Source organism: Polyodon spathula, chromosome 1 (genome assembly GCF_017654505.1).
Source record: "Polyodon spathula isolate WHYD16114869_AA chromosome 1, ASM1765450v1, whole genome shotgun sequence".
Taxonomy (NCBI): Eukaryota; Metazoa; Chordata; class Actinopteri; order Acipenseriformes; family Polyodontidae; genus Polyodon; species Polyodon spathula.
In genome coordinates, this window is record NC_054534.1 from 45,467,651 (window position 1) to 45,483,818 (window position 16,168).

At 37.4% G+C, this 16,168-nt stretch overlaps 1 long non-coding RNA gene across 1 annotated transcript in view; it reads left to right on the forward strand.

The window, feature by feature from the left end:
• Positions 1-16,168, forward strand: part of LOC121319278 — a 109,583-nt gene that overhangs the window by 69,932 nt on the left and 23,483 nt on the right. The window contains exon 2 of the long non-coding RNA XR_005950689.1: positions 13,304-13,408. This is a non-coding gene — a long non-coding RNA (uncharacterized LOC121319278). The remainder of the gene's footprint in view (positions 1-13,303; positions 13,409-16,168) is intronic.

Sequence of the window (16,168 nt, forward strand, 5' to 3'; positions counted from 1 at the left end):
AAGACTGCTTTGGAATATTTTTTATGGTAATGGTATTCCTAAGGAGGAGGGGGTGGGGGGGGGGTCCAAAGACACTCTGAGAAAGTTTAGATCTCTTTCAAATCTAGTCCCTTTTCTGCCTAGAAACTGCATCTATTTATAAAGGTTACTTCATAGAATCGTTTTTTCAAAATATTTAATTTCTTACAAGACATGGTATTTGTTCTGTTGCAGTTTCTGCTTGGAACATTCATGTGCTGTGATTAAGAGATACTAAGAATTTTTCCAGCCACTTTCTACTATTAAACTACTACTATTAAAGGTGATGAAATGTGTTAAATAGCTTTTGACTGTGTGCAATAAATGAAGCCCACTAATCCGCTTTTCTGAGTTTTGTTTAGAAGCTGCTCTGGTAGCAGAAACAGGAATTCCCTTCTGAAGTAGTTTATTAAGTATGGTAAATAGTAGTCCATGTTGGAAAACCCACTAAGTTTCTCAGAATAGTTATATTTCCAAATTCCCCCTTTAACATGCCCAAAGCTGACAGGCTTCGCTTACAACTTGTTAAAAGTGTGTTTATTGCAAGATTATATTTCCTGCATATTCCATTTTTCGGTACCAGTCAATGATCATGAGAAAGCATATTCTGTCAATCTAAATGAGATAACTACGCATTTTACGAAGACTAATTTTTTTGATCTTGGCTGGAGTTAATTTTTCAGCAGTCAACAGTATAGGCTGAGACAAGGATCAAGGTGTAATAAGATTACATCGTATTCCTTTTCTGATCAAATGAAATATTTTGACTTCTTATGAAAGGAATACTATTTAATCTTCCTTAACATAAGCATAAGCATAAGCCTAAAATACACAGAGACACTTTCTCATTATCATTGATTGGTACTGAAAGACTGCATAGATAAGGCAGGAAATGTCATCATATAATTAACACATTAACAAGTTCCTTTCTATTTTAAGTGATACGTGTCGGCTAAAAACATGTTAAACAGGACATTTGGAAATACAATTATTTGAAGAAACTTAAAGGGATCGACCCCACCCCAGCCCTCCAGTAATTTGAGCCCTGACATTTGCTTCTTTTGCTGAAGGAACAACATGTTTTTATGAATGTGTTTTTATTCTATTAAACTAAAATCTGAGATATAGCTATCACACCTTTGCAACAGATAACATTAATCTTAAATATGAATACTCCATTGTCTCTTTTTCTTAAAGTTTGCAAGATAAAATATGCTTCTTCTATAACACATTAAACACAGAAATAAAAATAAGGGGTCACAAAATTAGAAAGAGATTTATCCTGCCTCTAAGTCAGCTTTATTTAGATATTTTTCGGATTTTGCAAAAAAAAAAAAAAAAAACACCTGAGGATTTTCGGGCCCACTGAGTTTAAATATGCCTAAACTTGGTATAGATACCACAAATTCAAATTTCAGAGGGGGTTAATGACCAGCGGGGGGGAGTTGAAACCAAGTGTTTCACAAAATTCGGTTTGTATAGCAATACTAACATTTTAGGACCTGCATCTCCTACAGGGTAAAGGGTTGGGCTGAAGTTTGAATAAAACTCGTCACTTACCCCTCGTCTGGCAACTTGCCAGAAGTGAGTTCGCTGCTCCTGGTATTTTTTTCTCGAATGCCCTGTTCATTATGAGTCGACAAGGTGCTACACATGATGGTAGCATCTTAGTTGTGCCCAGGGTGATTTTTCACTTAACCTTTGCCAGGCCACAGGCGAAAGGGGGAAAAAAAACAAAAAAATTTGCATTTCTGAACTCGGCGGGTCTGATAAACCCCCAGGTGAATTTTTCCAGCTAAATCTGAGACGGTCAGACATGGATAACTAAATGCCCCTTTTCTGGTTAAGTTAGCATGGAATGACCCATCTTCAGAATACCATTTCAGTGCAGTAGTTGTATTTTTTATGTCTTCACTCCATTTATGTGCCCCAAAATTAGGAGCAAGCAACACTCGCATTTGCACAGTGATCAGGATACAGCCCATGTGTTCAAATCTCACCTCTGCGGTTTGTTTTAATAATTACACATTTTCAAAAAGAAATTGTAAGTGACAATAATCTACTTCTTGTTTCAGCATTTGTATTAGTTTATTGCTCCCCACAGCCATTATCCTTCGGATGAGATGTAAAACTGAAGTCCTCTTGTGTCAGAATTGAAATGTTGAACCTTTTGGGGGAACAAATAAATACATGACAACCAGGTTTAAAAAATAAAAAAAAATGAAGCTTTATTTCAAAACAAAACGTGGTCAAGTAAAATGTGTGCATCACACCAAAACATTTCGTATGAACAGAAATATTGGCAACTCCATAAGAATGAAAGTTCAGTTATAGTTGTATTTTATTCTACATATACCGAGCATCAAAAGAAACTTATCGCCTATTATAACACATTTATTTTGAAAAAAAAAAATAAGCAAATGATGGACATTGACAAAATGTTTTTGGTTTATTTTTAATTACTCGATCATTCATCCTTGACCATGACATTGTGACATGAGTGACTATGACTAATTTAATCACCTAATTAGTGAGACAGTTGATTGGACACTGGCTATGGAGTGATGATTTCAGCTGTTGAATTTTAAGCTTGAATAAAAGCAATAAGAAAATCAGACAAAACAAAAAAAAAAAAAAAAAAAAAAAAAAAAACAGTTTGCCACATCTGTCAAGAGAGCAGCACCTTCATGCAATCGGCATGTTGAAGGCTGGACTAGGGCAGCGTATTGTGGCTCACTGTCTTGGGTGCTCACAGCCGGCAATTTCGAACCTGGCAAGACGGTATAACCAGACACACTCTGCCAATGACAGGCCATGAACTGGGAGACCAAGAGTCGCAACATCTACCCAAAATCGACAGATCATTTTGCAGCATCTTCATGATGTCAATCAGCACAGTAAAAAGTCACTGCACCTGCTCTAAAACAGAGTTTGTCATTTTTCTATCACAACTAGTGAATTGTATCTAAATATAAGTGGTATGTTTCTTTTGATGCTCAAATATGTGCGATACGTTTCTTTTGATGCCAAAATACAAGTGATATGTTTCTTTTGATGCTCAGTGTATTAAAAAAAAAAGCCAAAAAGACATTTCGGTGCATTCACACCTGTATCAGGGCATCAAAATATAAACAAGAATCACATAAATATAAACAATTACAGATAAATAACAGCATTCATAACATCCCAATTACAAATCAGTCAACAGTCACATAATTCTAGATTGGCTGTTAGATTTTGTTTATTTTTTGGAGGAAATGGAAAGGCACTTTCTTCTGTCGTTTGTCCCCCTTTTGGAGCATCCTGATGCTGCACAACACACCATTTCCACCTTTTTGTTACCCTCCACCTCTTGAGTGTGATCCAATAATAGCACCTTTAGTGATTTCCATGCAAGTTAATTCTGAAGTCAAGGATTTGGCTACAGAGCACAAGTACCAGAACGGTATTCCGGCTGGACTACACCAGCGGTTACAATAATGAAAAACAAAATGTATTGAGAGTTTTGTACTAAAGAGAAAACTGATTTTGTTTCTGGAACTGACCATTTTAAGAAAGATACTGAAAGCCTCTGAATTATTGTGTACGCCAACCAGACACAGATAGCGAGAGCAGTGGTTCCCGCTAATAAAGTAAATGCAGAAAGAACTTACAGGGAATTCAAAATGAAATTCAATACAGCTTATATAATTGCAGTAGAAGAACTGATTTGTAAATATCTAAAACATATGGCAATGATGCAGTATGTGCTGAGTTAATTTAATTGAAATTGAAATAAGAGGTGATTTACAGAAAAGAGAATTACATTGCCATTCTGATTACACTGTGGAACCGATGTAGCTGGGAGAGATAATGTTAAAAGAAAGAGCAAAGCAAGTTGTACAGGAAATGGAAAAAACTTGCTTTTGTCATTTTTTACATGATCTTTTTTCAGAGGTGTCAAAGCTTAGCCATACACTCCAAAAGAATAGTCTATTCTTCCCCAAGTTGTTGCAGCAATGAAAAGTCTTGATAATTAAAAGCATGTGAATTCCTAACCAGAGCCAGGTCCACAGCAGCAGGGTGAGTCAGACAAGGGCAGAGCCAGGTCCACAGCAGCAGGGTGAGTCAGACAGGCAGAGCCAGGTCCACAGCAGCAGGGTGAGTCAGACACGGGCAGAGCCAGGTCCACAATAGCGGGGTCAGTCAGACAGTTAGAGCCATGTCTCATTCATTTAAATGACTGTCAGTCATCAAGACCTGTACCGACTGTGCCATTTGCTAGCTCAAGCACCTGTCATTCAAAGCACCTACTTTTGAAATTAACTAGTTAAGTTGTAGGTAGGCTTTTGCTAGGTATACTGTGACAGTTACTAGTTTGATTTGAAAATGGGGCGCAAGGGGAAAACACTTATTGAGTATTGTGCGCAATACCCTGACCGACGTCTCTGAGGCAGGATAAAGCGGGCCCCTCTGCTTTACCTTCCAGTGACTCCAGCTGTGCTGAAGAATAAGTGCAAGTTCGTTTTGTTCAACTTTTTAATGTTTTGTTCTGTGCATATTATGTTTACTCGTAAATGTATGCTATAAAAGTCTGTGCAATTATAACTTTATATGCTGCATTTGCACGATTTATTTGAGATAATTTAATTTGTGTAGGATCGTTATCTTTACAAGGCATAGCTCTGCTGTGACTACGCGTTATTTCGATTACAATGTTGGTAACCATGGTTTTGTTGCATGCTGAACTGAATATGATAAAGGGGCTTTGCTAAATGAGACGTTTCTCAATGGCATAAAAAGTTTGTTTATTTTTTAAGCATAAAGGTCGATTTCACCCATTCTCTGCATGAATTGAAAAATAAAGGTAGAAAAAAATGGTAAATTCTTAATAAACATTGATTTGAATTGTTGATTTTGGCAAAAAAAAAAAAAAAAAAAAAATTGAATAGTAGCAAGCCTAGTTATGATATATTAAGTGAGTAATGTCATGTATAGAGGTTATACTCTATACAAGGAGAAAAGCCTGCTGGGATATCAGCTGAGCCCTTGTCAGCTGACCGGAAGTAGAATGGGAGAGAGATCTGTGGAGGAGGAGGGAGAGTTTGGAGAGACACTGTGCCGAACTTTTAAAATAAATCTGGATGACTCCAATACGTGGTACTAATTGGAAATGTAACATTTTTTCAAGTTTAGCTTTATTATGAAAAGCTATTTTATTGAGGCTAATGTTTAATATGTGGTTCGCTATACACACAAAAAACATAAGTGCAAGTGTTTTTACTTTTAAGTGTATTTAAAACTTAAAGTATCTTGACAAACCATGTACGTCATGAAATAAAGGTATCTCTGACATGTATCTTAAATTGAAAATAAGACTGGTACGATGCCTAATTTCACTATCGATATATCATTCTCCAAAAAAGCAGATGCATCGATTCGCCGACGTTATGAAAGCTTAAAAAAACCAAAAAACTATGTAATACGTGTGGAGCTGTGGATTACTGTGTAGCATTGCTGGTAAAGCTTTAAAAACTAGTACCCATATTACGTTGATTACATCAGTTTTTTTTTTTTTAATTTGTAAAAGTTGTTTTAAATCCATAACTAGCCAGAGTAACAACCAATCAAGAAAAAAACTACGGAGGACATTTTAATAAAACGCTCAGCAATAACAGCAGCGCATTTCTAAAACACAGCTGTAAAAGAAAACGTTACCCCTTTTCATCCCTATCCAATCATTTTATATTTCGAAGTAGTTTTATGCAATGCAATATGTAAAAAAAGCTTCCACTTCTCCCTGCAACCTGTTAAAAACGCTCACGTCCCTGGTAGCGACTCGACTCACTAAATGGTGTGTTTACACTGGCCGTCTCAGGTCTCTCTCCTGCAGTGTAAACGCACACAGCTTACTCTCAGCTGTCCTAAAAACAGCCATCTAAAGACGTGGCTCAGCGCCAGCTTAGGTCCATCCAAAAGCCATTGTAAACTCACCCAACCTTTAGGACGACTCACGCACAATGTGAGTGCTGCTCGACTCCTCCCCCATGGAATCTAAACAGGAAGAAGCTGCAGTGCCGTTGCAGAGTCACAAAAAAGAGAAGAACGACTGAGGGAAGAACTGAATATTTGAATTTATTAACTTATTGAAATTATATTGAGTAGTATTTGTAAATATCTACATTTTGTTAAGTTGTTGTCAAAAGTGTACATACCCAAATATCCATACATTGCGCTATGTAAATTTTTGTGGGTAAATTTATTTTCAAATCATTTTATACAAAAACTATCCTGGATTGTGTTTCTGATTGTCTTTCAATTCGAAGACGACCACCGCATACGTTGGTATGGGATAGTCCTGCCCTTTGGGTAGGTATTGCTGAGCTCTGTTTACCAGAGCTGCCAAAAGGCCCCATCCTGTGATGAAACACTCGGTCCCACCTACCAAGGGAATAAAACCGTCACTCGCAGGAAGGTGCTCCTCTTTTTCCCTCTCAAGACGGTAAGGTAAGACTGCTATGTCTATCTGTGCGTATTGATAGAAAAGAGCTTCTCGAGTCGGTTGTATTTCCTTTGCATTTGTGCTGAAAACTAGATTGACACTTTCCTGGAATCAACGACCTGGCCTCTGGACCCAGTGTGCTCAAGCAGGCCGCATTGCTGGCCTCCTTGGAGGGTGCGGATAAGCTTGGCCTGGTGGGATTTCCCCCAGTAGACTCCACCATCGTGGTCCTGGTTAAGACCCCGCTGGTGGGTTGTCTTATTAAGGAATCGGCGTGCCCAAGCCACCAATGCAGGATGACGGAGACACATTTGAAGCGAGCATACGCAGCAGAAGCGCAGGCAACTTGCTTGGCTAATACAGTGAGTGTGCTGACTGTGTATTTGGATGGTGTAGTGCGCAAAGCCCTGCTCCCCGAGCCTGTGGTCATGGAGCTGCGCCTCTTGTCCAGCACACTGCTGCAAGTCTCCGGTCTCCAAGGGAAAGCCCTTGGCTGGTGCCTGGCTGGCTTGGTAGTGGCTCGTAGATGGCTATGGCTGTCTCAAGCCAGGGTCCTTGATGTGGATAAGGCCGCACTGCTTGACGCGCCTATATCCCCAGCTGTGGAGGAGATATTGCAAGGATCCCACCGGGCATGCGAGACGTCCCATCAGGTGGCCGCATTGCTCCCTCCCTTTGCCTCTGCATTGGTTAGGTCAAGCTATGTGCTTCAGTTTCACTTGGGACCTCCTCCCTTTTGAGGTGTCACAAATGCTTTCATGACAGACCCTCTGCAAGCCTCAGTACTTCAGAAAAACTGCCTTGCTGTACAAGTGAGCCATTTGTCTCATAGACCCACGGAGAGGGGTACTACTCGAGGTACTTTCTGATACTCAAGAAAGACGCCGGCTTTCGCCCCATCTTAGACCTGAGGCGTTCCTTGTTCTCCACCACTTCCTCCCAGTGCTGAGCAGTACGCATGTGCTGATCTGGACGGACAGCACAATAGTGGTGGCATATGTCAACCACCAGGGAGGCCTACGGTCCCGAGGGTTGAATTGCATAGCTTTCAAGCTGTTGATGTGAGCTCAGAGTAATCTGCTGTCCCTACGGGCGACGCACATTCCCGGAGCGGTATGGGCAACTGGGCAGCGGACCTCCTCTCCAGGAATGGCCTGCATCCGTCAGAGTGGCAACTCCACCCTCAGATGGTGGAGCGCATTTGGGAACGGTTCAGGTAGACGCAGGTCGATTTCTTTGCTTTGGCAGAGATGACGCATTTCCCTCTGTGGTACTCCCTCCACGAAGGCCCCATTTGAGCCCTTGCACTCCATAGAGCTGAAGTACCTGTCTATGAAGACAGCCTTCCTCTTGGTTATCACCTCCGCTAAGTGGATCAGTGAGATGCAGGCACTGTCTGTACACAGCTCCTGCATGCGTATTTGGGAGGATGGCAGCAGGGTGTCGCTGCGCACCAACCCCACTTTTCTTCCCAAGGTGATTACAGCCTTCCACATTTGCTTCACATCGCTTTGGTCGCCCTCACAGGTTTGATGGAAAAGGAGGAGGATCTTCCTGCGAGTGATGGTTTTATTCCCTCGGTAGGCGGGACCAAGTGCGTCATCACAGGAATGGGTCTTTCGGCAGCTCTGGTATATAGAGTTCAGCAATACCTACCCGAAGGGCAGGAATATCCCATACCAATGTAAGTCATGGCCGTCTTCTCTTTCATGGAACCAGGGTTAGGGTAAGTAACCTAACATTTTTCGCAATTATTTTATTGTAAACCGCTTACTGGTTTAGTTTCGAACATTCTTTAACACACCATCTTTCTGTTTGTTTTTATTTTTATTTAAATAAACAATTTTGATTGTACCAGTGATTAGCTTAAAAACACGGAGTAGTTTATGTATATTTTTGTTTTACAATTTTTATTTATTTTTTTATTTTTTGCTGTCAACCGCAGCGTGAACTGAGGAGAGCAAGAAATATTATCTCACCTTGTATATGTACAAGGTGAGATAATATTGGAGAAGAAACAGAAGTTTTTTTGAAAACAAAAGGGTCTTTATTATTACAGTATTAAACATCAAATGTACTTGTCTTACTCAAGGTGAAATTCTTCACATAACAAATGGGTCAGGAACTGCTATGTTGTATCAAACACTGTCTAACGAATAACCATTTTTCTCGCAGACTGCAAGAGAAGTATATATATTTTTTAAGATGAGTATCTGCAATTTGAACACGACACTGTATTGTTTGTTTGTAATACCACTCTGCCTCTTCCGCCTTTGTGGTTTGGGGAGGGGGAAACTCGTCATCCCTTCAGTGGTTGTTATGACGTCACCAAGCACGTGTTGTAATTTAGATGGTATGCACGCGCATTTGGACCTAAGCCGGCTCAGGGCAAAACCGTAGTGTAAACACTACAGGAAAAATGATAAGAATCTCCGCGATCAGTTAGGTCTGAGGTGGCAGTGTAAACACAGCATAATCTGTATCAGAGCAGCTTACCTGTTGAAATCTCAGCCAAGAATTTGGACAAGTAAAACACACTCAGAAATCATGGTTTTAAGACCATAGGTGAGGCCTGCAGGGTTTTTATTGACAGTTATTCCAACATATTTCCTGCTTTCGATTACAATACCTGTATCTTGTGTACCAGCAGAACAGGGTGCAGACCAGCAAACACTCTCATTTACGTCAGGATCATCTAACATGACAATTTTAATGAAAGCTCCTGAGAATTATTAACACCAATAAGATTTGGAAAGAGCACAAATCATTTTTTGCCGGGTTCTAAAAGGAACAGCTTCCTCCAGAGACATTAGTACATGTTCTACAACACTGATTTTTAAGTTGTGGGAATTTTCAAAAGAAAACGTTTCATGGTAAACTTCTCTTTGTCTGTTTCTACTACCATTATTTATACTGTGTACTGTTTTGCATGTTAACTTCGTTAATCTGAAATAGTTACACTGGAAAATAATATAACTATGTGGATGCAGAATGTAAAAACGTAGGTGTTAAGGTTGAAATTGAACATTTTGAAATGGTCTGCTTTTTACAAATGTACATTTAAAGACTAGCGCGACCTCTGCATCTCATTAAATGGTCACGCAAATTAGTTATGTTCCTGGATTATCCCAAACATTACTTTCTTTACTTTTCTTTCTTGCAGTCTTACTTTAGAAAGTAATTGTTAAACATCAAAAGGCATTGTAGGTCAGTCCATACAGTATTTGTTATTGTAATTCTAGCACAACGCTCTTAACTTGCTCTGTTACTTTGAAGACTCCTCCACAGATCCAGTCCCATCAGTAAACACTCACAGGGAGCAGGGCAACAGGGGGAAGGTGAACTCAGTCGCATGCAGATTCAGTGAGGGGAGCAGAGAAGTGCTGTGCTTAGCGCAAAAAATAATTGCTGTTTCCAAATTTAATAAAAAGTAAGCGATTTCCTTTGTTTAAACACTAAAATCCAAAACGATGCACAGGATTGACTATCGATAGTTGCGAACGATATGATGCATTGCCTCAGCCTTAATTAAGAAATAAATATATAGAGGTTCATCTTGGATAAATGCAGCAGCTAAATAAATATGTGGTCATGCTACCCATTACATTATGCAACGTGTTTAATAATATGCAACTAAATTGAGAAATACTAATTATTTATGAATAGCTTCAGTATCAACTGATAATACATGAAATAGAAAGGATAATCCCTGAAAGACAATATTTAAACTATTGATTTAATATATGGATGGTTACTGTATTCTTCAATAGTTCAGCTATCAGTGCACTCAACTTCTTTAGAATATAGACTTTGCTTACATTCCAGTTTGTTTATAGCTTCCAAAGGTAATTTAGTGGGGTGGTTCCAAAGTTTTGCACTCTACTCTGTATAATGTGTGTGATTTAAAGCAGTAGGGGTATGTTTAAGTTGAGTGAAAGAATATTTTGCATCAAAATGTTCATCAATTTTCTTAGCAAATACTAAGAAACCTCTTGAGGTCAAATAAGTAAATAACACAATAAATAAATAAAATAGTAAAATACATAAAAACAAAATAATAATAATAATAATAATAATAATAATAATAATAATAATAATAATAATAATAATAAAATAAGCACATACAAAATTGTAAGTAAATACATAAAATAGTAAAAGGACCAATAAATGGATTTCTACAAACTTAAATAAATATATCACTGTTGGGCCACAATTTAGTTTATTTTAGATTTGTGTGCCAGAACTCAAAACATGATCTTATCTAGCTTCTACTTGTAAGGACTTGTACTAAATAGCAATATTATGGTCCTGTCAGGCAAAATGTAGAATAACAGCAGTATCCTTATGAAAGTTTTCTGTGGTACAAGCAAAACGTCAAGAAGCATAGTAAAAGCATAGGGAAATAATGGTAAATCAGAGAAGTATGGTAAAGCCACATTCTCAAGTGGCTAAAAAAATGAAAGCACAGTAAATGCGTAGTATAAAGCATTGGAGAAGGATGACACCTTCAGTGTCGCTGGATTCCTCTTTGGTATAGGTGCTAGTAAGAAAGTAAGATCCTCTTCATCCCCTAAATTCAGATCCTCCATGCCACTGGAGTAATCAAAATCACTCCCGGTCTCAAAAACCAACTCCATTGCAGCCTGTGCATCTATCTTGCGCGATCTTTCAATTTCAGTAAGTTTTACTCCACACAAAATTAACTGTCTTTGCTTTCCCCCGTAACTACAGACTACCCTTCAGTCCACATGACTGTTTTAAGCCTGTTAGTACACAAAGATCACATTTCAGCATGATTTTAAATTATGCAATTGAAAAACAAAACAGGCAGTGCTGTGAAATGGCGGGCCCGAAATATTTGGGATCAGCCCTGAGGTAAATGTTCCGGGGCCCGAAATATTCAGTCTCTGCCTTGAAAGGGTTAAAACTCTTTTGTGCAGATTTAAAAAATCTTCTACATTTAGCGTAAATCATGCTTGTGTTGCCGATATCAGTTGCACAACGTGAACGTGGACAAAACAGAATTAAATTAAATCCAAGTTATGCAACTCATTTAATGTGGTTGCTGTTTAAGATCTTGTGAGAATCATTGCATAGGGCATCTTCCCTTGAAATGTTTGACCCAGAGCTTTGTGTTAAATGCCGGCTTTCCTCAGGTAAAAGGAAATGGAGACCAAATTACACTGTCTGTGATGCAAACATTTTAAATGCTGGCAACACTGACTCAGGTTTTGAAGAATAAGAAAGATTTTCAGAGCTCTATATAGTTCACAGGCTTCAATTTAGGCCACATTCCAATTCGTTCAGAGGATTGAGTTAATAAACACATTACCAAAAGGCAGAACCGCCAGGAAATTTGAATGTTAACTTTTAAAGCATCGCAGATGGAAAATGTCAGCATGAGGAACAGTTGCAGCAGCAGTATTTGAGGAAAGGTGTAGTGTCAGAACAAATTGCTCTTAAAGTGGCACCTGACAATTGGATTTGGCATCCAACATTTTTGGCTCATTGGGCAAAACGTTTGTCTGGAGCCCTGCATGTATGTGAGCTGGGTCAATTGTATATAAATACTGAATTTTATTATGACTTTCATGAAGAAAAACTGTTCACTTCAATTAGTGCAGCATCTTGCTGCTCTGATATTTAATTTTTATGATCCAATTGATATAATTGCAGCATCAAGCTAGTGTGTTTCCATGTAGCAAATCTAAGGATGTTGTCTTTGATTAATTTAAAGTTAAACTTGGAAACACATGGCCTTTTCAAATAGCTTTTTAATGTATTAAAGATGATTTACCCTATACAGTGTTAAAGTTAGATTTCCAAGTTCCCTCTGTGGAAGTTCAGTTCACCTAACTGGTGATTCTCTGAGAGTATTCTGTATTTACTTCCTTGCATACACATTCATAACAACTTTGATGGTGAAAAAAACATGAACTTGGATTAGTGCAGCTTTGTATTTTTGATTTTACATATTTTTGAATTTACATAAGCATGTTGGTGAAAACACCTTCAGGGAATGTAAATAAATTGGTTTCCGATCAAGTGCTGTTAAGTGCACAGAATAGTAAGCTTTAGAATAAAGTCGTAAACGTATTCCAAGAGATTATATTTTTTGTTTAAATTAACCCTGACTGTGGAACAACTGCTTTTATGTCAACGTTAAGTTTGTGTGTGTGTGTGTGCCATCTTGTGTTGGTTGAAATGCATGACCTGCCAGCCTGTATTACATTTATAGAAAAATCCATGTATAAAATATTTTGTATGCAGTGTTTATCTACTGTATCTTGTTAAAAAAAATCTCCACTTAAATGGTTGTGCTTTTTGTAAACTGGGGTGTTTTCTGTCCTGTGCTGTTAGAAAACCATAAGGTAAGTTTTACAGATTCTGTTTGACAAGAAAGATACATATCTGTATGAGGAGATAGATTGTGAATTACTTGTTTTATTATGTTGGGTAATGCTTTAAATTAAGGTTTATTAATTAAGCATGATCTCATTTGAATACTGCTTCAATAAATTACTCTTAGGAAGTAATGTTTATTCAAATAAACAAACAAACAGGCCCTAGTTAATGCGGCACCCAATACAGTATGTGTTTTTCTAAAGGCCTGTGTCTGTTTGTGATAATGTTACCTCTATTCACGATCAATTAGTCTTTGGTTTCATGTTGAATTCGTGTGAATTTCATACTTACTCATGTAATGTTGAATCATGCTTAATTTAACAAAACTTAATTTTAAAACTTGTGTTTTAATGGATGTCTTTGTAACACTGCAAAATCCTTGTATTGCCTCTCCTCTAGCGACGTGATGCAGAATCAATAATGCAGAGCTAACGTTGCAATACCTCGTGTCAAAACAAAGGTGGCAACCAGATAGAGGACAGCAAAGAGATGGCGGCATTAGGGGTAGGATTGTTTTTTAATTAATATTACATAATAGGCTTTTAAATCAATTTAGTTACGATCTGTAAACATTAGCAACCATATCACTTTGTTTATATTATTTTCACTTTAATTCAAGATCTACAGTCCTATGAAGTGAGGTCACATGGTTTGGCTGCAGCAGTAAGAACAGCTGTGAGGTATTATTCTAGTAAGAGGATAGTAAATTGGATACTCCTCACTGAGTCCTGTTTGTGTATCCACATAAATGCTCCTCCTGCAACAACTACAGAGAATAATTGGGTTTTGCGTCTTGTAATTTCTTTTTATTTACTTGAGTCTGCAATATGTTGAACAAAATGCTGGGACCACACAGGATACAGCAAAGGCAAAATAATGTGTTTCTTGTAAACATGGCAGGTGCTCCTGTAGCACCTTGCAGTGCATTTTTTGTTTAAAAGTAAAGGTTTGATTCACTAGAAATACGTGGTTATGCACGTTATATATATATATATATATATATATATATATATATATATATATATATATATATATATATATATATATATATATTTTTTTTGTGATATTATGAATTTGACCTTATAGACTGCCATAAGTTATGTTTTATAACCCTCATTGATCCCATTAAGGCTAGTAGAGTTACTGGATTTGAAATGGTTGTATCTGTTTGTAACGTAAAATGGCTACATAAGTCTCGACACCCTTTCAATCTGAGGCCTAAGAAAATAGTTGGAGTCATATTGTTCGTTAATATTAGGCTGTTTCATTTTTACAGCTGTTCTGTCATTTTTGGCCCACTCAAAAATAAGGAAAAAAAAATAAAAAATCTAAGTGTAAACACACCTCATATGTACTTGTTTTTTCTTCCTTGAGCTACAGTAAAGCTAGCACATAACATTAGTAAATTTAAGCTGCAGTAGGTAATAGCATGAAGGCTGCAAGGAGGGGGGCTGTTTGTGTGCATGTAGCTGAAACTGTAGTGTAAACAAACTGTACAGCCATCAAGGTCTGATTTTGAATAAAGTAGAGTGGACAGAAGGGTAAACTATAGAATATATTAGTATATTATAATATATTAGAGTATTTTAGTATACACATTTTATTTCATTGTGGGACACAGTATCTTTACAATTCTGTAAATCTTTGTCCAGTCTCTTAGCATTAATGTTCAACTTGCATTAATGGTCATTATCTGCTAGATAAATACAAGGTCAGTTATCTACAGATAATGGCCACTGCAGAATATATCAATACTCTTATAAAACACAAATATTTTTGTTTATAAATACATTTTTTAAATGTGTTTTTAGGTTACATTTTGGATTGGATTGCAGAGACTGCTTGTAATTTATTTTGACATTAAATTTAGAGAGGTATCTGTGGAATAATGACACTGTACCCGGAACCTGATTGAGCGAGGCGATCCTTGAGGTATAAATAAAACTGCTTAGCAGTTTTATCTATGCCAGGTTTTAATATGGGTTTGATTAGCCACAGTGTATAGGCTCAGGTAGGTCATCTTAAAGTCATAGTGAAACCAGGAGTGGATCAAATTGCTATGCAATGGGAGTTTTACATCTATCCCTGTCTCTGTTTACCCACTTCCATTTCTTGAAGCAGTAGTATGAGGAATATGGGCTATCATATTTAGCACTCTTTAAGGCAGATAATTGCTGTTGTATGACCTGAAGAGCCACTTCTCATACAGCACATTGTTTTTGTAGAAGGATAGATGGAGTGTCTAGGTTGTTCTTGGGCAGGAATCGAACATGTGACCATTAGTTCCAAAGGGATTGCCTCAGCAGGGGAGTTCCAGTATTGATAAGATTTGCAGTAGTCCTGTATATCCAGTACATTCTAAAGGTGATATAGTGTTGGCTACTGATTTTAGTTATTTATGGCAAATTTAGCATGAGCTCTTTCTTTAAAATGCAGCAATACAGAAACTAATTAAGTAAAATAATGATGTAATAGTTATTTGTGTACAGGACAGATACAGCAGCCATTGCCTTGTAACATTGTCCCCTTGTGAACCATATTCGTTTAGAGAATCATCTAAACATTGTATCCAGAACTCATTAGCTGTATATTTGTGGAAAGGGCTTCAGGTCTCCCAAAGGAACACTGCCATCTAGTGGACTCCTCCATTGTAAGTGTAGATTGTGAATTCTGTACAATATGTTGATATTATCATTGAACCATGATTTTGCCTGCAATATCATAAGAAACAGAGACAAAAAAAGTTAGCCCAAATTAATACTGCCCCCTGATGTACTGCACTGAATTCAGCTTGAATACAAGTGCTCTGGCGAACTCCTAATTGTAGAGAAGGACTTCTATATTTGAAAAAAAATAAGCATTTTGTATGAAAGTGTATTATTATAAGATGCATAATACAACTATGGCCAAAAGTTTTCCATAACCCTGTAGAATTTAAAAAAAAAAAAAATGCTTCGTAAAGTTGAACGAAACCTGCTGGATAATGTTACGTTAACACGTTGAATTACACACCGCTTTGTAGTTTTCTATAAACTTAATGACAAAAAATTAAAAAATATGACATTTCAAAATCTAACATGAAATACTGTACTACCAGTATAATTTTGTGATACCATTTTCTAGGGTTTTTTAAAATTATTATTTTTTTTTTTAAAGTATTATAAATGTCCTAAAATTCTAGGTGGTGCAACACTTTTGGCCATAGCTGTATATTCTGTAGCAAGTTTGTTATGTACACATCTTTATTAAAGAGGGCATAAAATT